Below are 7,147 nucleotides of genomic sequence, written 5' to 3' on the forward strand. Positions count from 1 at the left end.
CCAAAGTGAAATCATTTGATGTTGTACTTGGATAACCACCTCATTTGCTTGAAAACTGCAAATCATTGCTGAGCCCTCTTGCCTCAGGTCAGGGTCAGGGTCAGGGTCAGGGTCAGGGTCAGGGTCAGGGTCAGGGTCAGGGTCAGGGTCAGGGTCAGGGTCAGGGTCAGGGTCAGGGTCAGGGTCAGGGTCAGGGTCAGGGTCAGGGTCAGGGTCAGGGTCAGGGTCAGGGTCAGGGTCAGGGTCAGGGTCAGGGTCAGGGTCAGGGTCAGGGTCAGGGTCAGGGTCAGGGTCAGGGTCAGGGTCAGGGTCAGGGTCAGGGTCAGGGTCAGGGTCAGGGTCAGGGTCAGGGTCAGGGTCAGGGTCATACAACGTATGACAAACAAACCCGATTATCTTGTAAGTTTATCACGAGTATCACCCGTTAAAGATTATCTAAATCTATCAAACACCAAGGTCATGAGCCATAAACTATATGCCCATACTTAGGCATACGATTTCAGTCCATAAATCGGTCAAATGTCAATATTTGAAGGTCAGACTTAATTGACGATGTCAATTCATCTCAGCTCGGCGCGGCACAGTAGCGCATCACGCCGATCTAGAGAAGCCTCATCACGCCGATCTAGAGAAGCCTCATTGAGTGCGCGGCGCGGCACAGTAACGCATCGCGCTACAAGGTCAGACCAACTTTATATTAAACATATTCTTTGTCTAGAAATTTCTTCGAAGTAGCGCGAGCGCGCGCGCGCCGCTTATTTCTCGAAATGTTATGGCCATTGGCCCGATGGCTGGATGGCAAGTGCTACGAAGTAGCGCGCGCCGGGTGTTAAGTGGCGTACTCGGGTTTCAGCACGACAACTTACTTAACGGCCTATTTAATGCTCCAATTTTCCATGACTTCTAGAGATTATTTATTTGTTATATTTCATTACTTTGTGATGGTATTAAATTAACTACGTATAATGGGCTCCTTTTAACTAGAGTATGGAAATTCAAGTTCCGATATTATGGAATACCTCCCGGTTTGAAACTCACTCAGGGCACAGTTCAAACCCAAACTCTCTTTGTACAGATGCATTTTTAGGACAGTAATTTCTATTGTAATTATGGATTTCAGAATTTAAGGTGAATTTATATCTGGAAGATAACCAATTAAAACAAATTAATAAAGGGTTGTAAAATAATTGGGTTAAATAGGACTACAATATTAATTTAACTCTCATATCTCATAACTTAGTCTTAATGTCCATTTACCCCAATAATTGAAGTAGTAGCGAATGTGGCGAGGGTGAAGCGATTAAATAGGATGATTCACGAGGTCGCTGTTCCGGTTCTCTCTCTCTCTCTCAAGGAATAAGAATATAAAGTGGCGATCTGGTCTTTTCATATAGTGGAATGTCAACTAGAACTGAACCATCTTGCATGGTCATCTCGAGGATCTAACATAGTGACGAACGGTTCTCGAGGAAGGAGGGGGGAATCAATCTGAAGTAAGATAATTATAAGTACGGAGCGTTTAAGTAGTGACAATAATCAGATTGATTAAGTTAAATTAAGGGAAAATCTATCGTAGGAACCTCTTAATGAAGACGTAATAAACTTACGAAGCAATACGACTGGTGGAGCTTAGGTGAGGACAGGCAGAGCAAGTGGGGTGGGTATCACCGTCATATTGCCTGGAAATTAATAACTATTAGAACTAATAATTAGTACACAGGAAATAACTATAATACTACAATCGTCGACTTTAACGAGTGGAAAAGTGCTATGATTATGAACGATGGATTAAGGTTTACGTAAGATTTTTACCTCAGGAAAGGAACTCCATAGCCTAATTCTGGAAGGATCTATCGGGAACAGGTAGTACTAGTAGTGCGAGGAATCTGATGAGATATTATGTATATTAACGGCATATTAAGCATTATACGACGGAAATTGACCTAAGTACGAACTAATCTTTAAGGTCAACCTTTTGATACGAATGCAATCAATGACAATAACATGATCAAGAACTTAATCTAAATTACGAACCTATAATAGAAATGAGTAACATGTGGAGAGAGAACGGACACAGCAGAACAAGACCCCGGGCCATGATAGGAGACAGGTGAATGCAGAAGGCGAAAGGCAGCCAGCAGCAGGCGAGCTTCCCTTTTTGTATAGTGCTGGTTGACAGGTCTTTGGGGAGTTGAAGGGGGAGTTGATTCTCATGGCACTCTTGTAACACCTCGGCTAGTTCGTCAACACAATAATCAACAATCAATGCTGTTAAAATAATTGTAAGTATTCTTTTAACTATAAGTTCTAATAAATTTGAAACTTTAACAATTTTTAAGCCACTGCTTTTCCCACCGGGAACGTCACAATTCCAAATAACTACTAATTTACAACGGCTTAAAATACTAACTACAGCTTCACGCCGTGAGACATCTCAATCATACAAACCTTACAACTTTCAGCTTGTTACGCTGACTCCAAATATTTTCTAAATTGATAAAGACTTTAAATTAATCGACCGACTACCCGTCTCTCAGTACAAATATTTTATAAGATACTAATACAGGCCGTGAGATATTTGCAAACCTGTTCACCCTCAATTCACTATACCCCTACCTAACATCTCCCCGATCGAAAATTAATGACGACCACGTCATATCAAAACTATCTATAATTAAAGAAAATGATAAATCTACAACCTTCTTTTTTTTTTTTTTCTTTTAAAAAAAAATTTTCAAAAGAACTATTAGTAATAAGGTATGCCCGTTCTTATAGTAAAAAATCATTAATTTAAAGAACCGTATTTCTCGCGCACAACCAACAAAATTAAATATAATCGTACAAACAAACATTTGAATTACCATAAGTTAATATCTCAAAGTAAAGTCGTTGTAATTGTATGTGTCATTGTAGTGCATATTCTGGTCGTAATTATCTTTATTGTCATAGTACTGTCCGTAATTGTCCGACACAATTTGGTCACTATTCTCAGCAGGGTTATAAGTTCCAGGGTCTACTTGTGTACTTGCATTGGTAGACAATAACTCAATTATAGTATCTAACTTGTATAACACGTCTTGGTTACTAACAGTGGTAGTGGCATTTTCAAGCTCTATGGTTGCATTAACTTGCTGGTTGCTTTTAAACTGAGATGCATTTTTGCAGTTAATCAAAAGTTCTGCTCGCTCTAATAGCTGCTCATTGGGTAAGTCAGGGGTTTCCCTGAGTCTAGCACTAATTCCGGAATCTGTGATATTGTTGATGAAGGCGTCGCGGAGTGCGTTACTGTTATTTCTTCACAAATCTATAAATGCCTAATGCAGTAATTAATGTGCAGCCACCAGCCATATTTCACAACGTAAATTACCCCAACTTCAACAAAATTTGTCACTTCTGGTCTTCGACCTCCTGTTACATTTCAACTGCTTCTATTCAATCATAACTTTCATTTTATGCACCCTTACTTACTTATTTATTCTTACTTAATCCATATGTGTAACCAGGCGCAGTCTGAGCTGACCCCATTCCCGCAGTTTAAAGAACTGCCCATTGCTTCCCGAGGTTCACTTTTTAATCCCCTCGATCACAACAGCTACATTCGCTTACTAACTGGACGATCATAAAGACCAAGTCGCTTTTAGCTTATGTAGGCCCGACTGTACATTGAGCAGATCACGCAACCTTTTACATAAAAGGATGTTACGCATATGTGAACCTACCGGCAAGGGACCCAGTCTGTAGCGATGGATGACCAGTAAGTGGGATTGGCACTCCTGGGTTCCACCGACGGTCTGACCCATAGAGGACTTAGCTGTCACAACTATGAACTTTGACCGTTTTCTCTTGCCTTGCCTGTTCACTAGATCTTATCTTCCAAATTTTTATTTACTCCCTTTCTGGGTAATTTTCCACCTTTGTGGGGTTCAAAAAGATAAGATACTAGCTAGGTGTGGACTGTCGTCCACGTACCACCGTGTTCCACTTGCCTGGGGACGTATGTCCAGTCCTGGGGGTGACAAGCTCCAGGTACTGAACACCAGGTAGCCCGAAAACACGGCCGACTAGAGGGTACCAAGGCAGTGTGTTAATTCACACTTCGTTAGACACGGGAGCCTTCAGTTTCCTCTCCAGCACTATAGAAATGTTTAACGTGTCCCCGGATCCTTGCAGATCCGCCTCCCCCTGTTAAGGACTGGGATTATAAGGAGCTCATCCCTCTTCCCAATCCCTTATTTCCCAGCATGATTCCACCATGCCAACTTTAACAACATCACTTCTATCTCAAATCACTTCTCTATGTATCTACTTCATTTAAAATATCTTCCCTTCTTCTTCACGTCCGCATACCCTATTACACTAAATCATCTTTATTTTTTAAACAACAAACCCTTTATCAAATCTCCCTCTGTCTCATCATAATTAAAATATCTTCTCTTCTTCACGTCCGCATACCCTATTAGTATTACGCTAAATCATCTTTATTTTTAAACAACAAATCCCTTATCAAATCTCCCTCTGTATCATATCTTCTCTTCTTCACGTCCGCATACCCTATTACGCTAAATCATGTTGCCAATCTTAGTTTCAAAGTTCGAAGGGTCGTACTGAATCCGAAGTGTTTCTAACCACCAAGCGCGCTTTTGGCGGTATCACAACACTCAAATAACAGATAAGAAGCCCATCTACTTATTAAAACTAACACCTTGTCAACAACCATTATAGCACCTCCTCCCAATAAACTTCACAACATCTTCTAAACCCCGTATCCCTTAGCCGGCTAATAATTTATACTGCAGTTTAATATATCTCCCCATAATATAATTGTCTCACATTTCAACATCTCATTATAACATAATCTCATTATCTCGTAACATCATACATCTCTCGTATCATTCCCATCTTTACCTAATTATACGGCCGTATATAATATCATCACAACTTACCCACGATATCTCATAATTACTTTTCAACTTCTACACTAAACAATTCTCTCTTCAACCTACTTCCTCTGCTGTGACTTCATCATTTTATGGCGATGGCTGCAACAACTAATATCAATGTAAATAAACAAATTGCACTAACGGTGCACTAACAAAACAAACTAAGGTTTGGTGTCTCTTCCAGATTTTTTGAAAATTTTGCTAGAAAATTTTGTACAGAGAGAGCCGCATTAGGGCTACATTGTTAAGTGGCGTACTCGGGTTTCAGCACGACAACTTACTTAACGGCCTATTTAATGCTCCAATTTTCCATGACTTCTAGAGATTATTTATTTGTTATATTTCATTACTTTGTGATGGTATTAAATTAACTACGTATAATGGGCTCCTTTTAACTAGAGTATGGAAATTCAAGTTCCGATATTATGGAATACCTCCCGGTTTGAAACTCACTCAGGGCACAGTTCAAACCCAAACTCTCTTTGTACAGATGCATTTTTAGGACAGTAATTTCTATTGTAATTATGGATTTCAGAATTTAAGGTGAATTTATATCTGGAAGATAACCAATTAAAACAAATTAATAAAGGGTTGTAAAATAATTGGGTTAAATAGGACTACAATATTAATTTAACTCTCATATCTCATAACTTAGTCTTAATGTCCATTTACCCCAATAATTGAAGTAGTAGCGAATGTGGCGAGGGTGAAGCGATTAAATAGGATGATTCACGAGGTCGCTGTTCCGGTTCTCTCTCTCTCTCAAGGAATAAGAATATAAAGTGGCGATCTGGTCTTTTCATATAGTGGAATGTCAACTAGAACTGAACCATCTTGCATGGTCATCTCGAGGATCTAACATAGTGACGAACGGTTCTCGAGGAAGGAGGGGGGAATCAATCTGAAGTAAGATAATTATAAGTACGGAGCGTTTAAGTAGTGACAATAATCAGATTGATTAAGTTAAATTAAGGGAAAATCTATCGTAGGAACCTCTTAATGAAGACGTAATAAACTTACGAAGCAATACGACTGGTGGAGCTTAGGTGAGGACAGGCAGAGCAAGTGGGGTGGGTATCACCGTCATATTGCCTGGAAATTAATAACTATTAGAACTAATAATTAGTACACAGGAAATAACTATAATACTACAATCGTCGACTTTAACGAGTGGAAAAGTGCTATGATTATGAACGATGGATTAAGGTTTACGTAAGATTTTTACCTCAGGAAAGGAACTCCATAGCCTAATTCTGGAAGGATCTATCGGGAACAGGTAGTACTAGTAGTGCGAGGAATCTGATGAGATATTATGTATATTAACGGCATATTAAGCATTATACGACGGAAATTGACCTAAGTACGAACTAATCTTTAAGGTCAACCTTTTGATACGAATGCAATCAATGACAATAACATGATCAAGAACTTAATCTAAATTACGAACCTATAATAGAAATGAGTAACATGTGGAGAGAGAACGGACACAGCAGAACAAGACCCCGGGCCATGATAGGAGACAGGTGAATGCAGAAGGCGAAAGGCAGCCAGCAGCAGGCGAGCTTCCCTTTTTGTATAGTGCTGGTTGACAGGTCTTTGGGGAGTTGAAGGGGGAGTTGATTCTCATGGCACTCTTGTAACACCTCGGCTAGTTCGTCAACACAATAATCAACAATCAATGCTGTTAAAATAATTGTAAGTATTCTTTTAACTATAAGTTCTAATAAATTTGAAACTTTAACAATCTTTAAGCCACTGCTTTTCCCACCGGGAACGTCACAATTCCAAATAACTACTAATTTACAACGGCTTAAAATACTAACTACAGCTTCACGCCGTGAGACATCTCAATCATACAAACCTTACAACTTTCAGCTTGTTACGCTGACTCCAAATATTTTCTAAATTGATAAAGACTTTAAATTAATCGACCGACTACCCGTCTCTCAGTACAAATATTTTATAAGATACTAATACAGGCCGTGAGATATTTGCAAACCTGTTCACCCTCAATTCACTATACCCCTACCTAACACCGGGCCAGACCATTATATATATTAACAATGGTCAAGTATACCCAGCAAAAGTTACTGGCTGGTGGTGGTACTAGAGGTGGTTTAATTTAAACAGACGGCTAGACCTCGCGCGCGACATTAAGCATGATTTGCACGCGTGGCGCATTCCAATCTTCAAGCAGCCAGCAAGTG

General features: G+C 39.8%; 2 long non-coding RNA genes across 2 annotated transcripts; both read right to left on the reverse strand.

Annotated features, from left to right (window-relative positions):
* Window positions 1–1,169: 1,169 nt before the first annotated feature.
* Window positions 1,170–2,197, reverse strand: LOC134811734 (uncharacterized). The gene is made up of 4 exons (XR_010159847.1): window positions 2,035–2,197; window positions 1,813–1,886; window positions 1,608–1,679; window positions 1,170–1,488 (listed from the first exon to the last, which is right to left on the reverse strand). It is a non-coding gene; the product is annotated as an uncharacterized LOC134811734 (long non-coding RNA).
* A 3,327-nt stretch (window positions 2,198–5,524) lies between these two features.
* On the reverse strand, window positions 5,525–6,909 carry LOC134811672 (uncharacterized). Its single transcript, XR_010159836.1, has 4 exons — window positions 6,388–6,909; window positions 6,166–6,239; window positions 5,961–6,032; window positions 5,525–5,841 (listed from the first exon to the last, which is right to left on the reverse strand). It is a non-coding gene; the product is annotated as an uncharacterized LOC134811672 (long non-coding RNA).
* Window positions 6,910–7,147: the final 238 nt, after the last annotated feature.

This window comes from Bolinopsis microptera, chromosome 2 (assembly GCF_026151205.1).
Source record: "Bolinopsis microptera isolate Bmic1 chromosome 2, MBARI_Bmic_1.0, whole genome shotgun sequence".
NCBI classification, from domain to species: domain Eukaryota; kingdom Metazoa; phylum Ctenophora; class Tentaculata; order Lobata; family Bolinopsidae; genus Bolinopsis; species Bolinopsis microptera.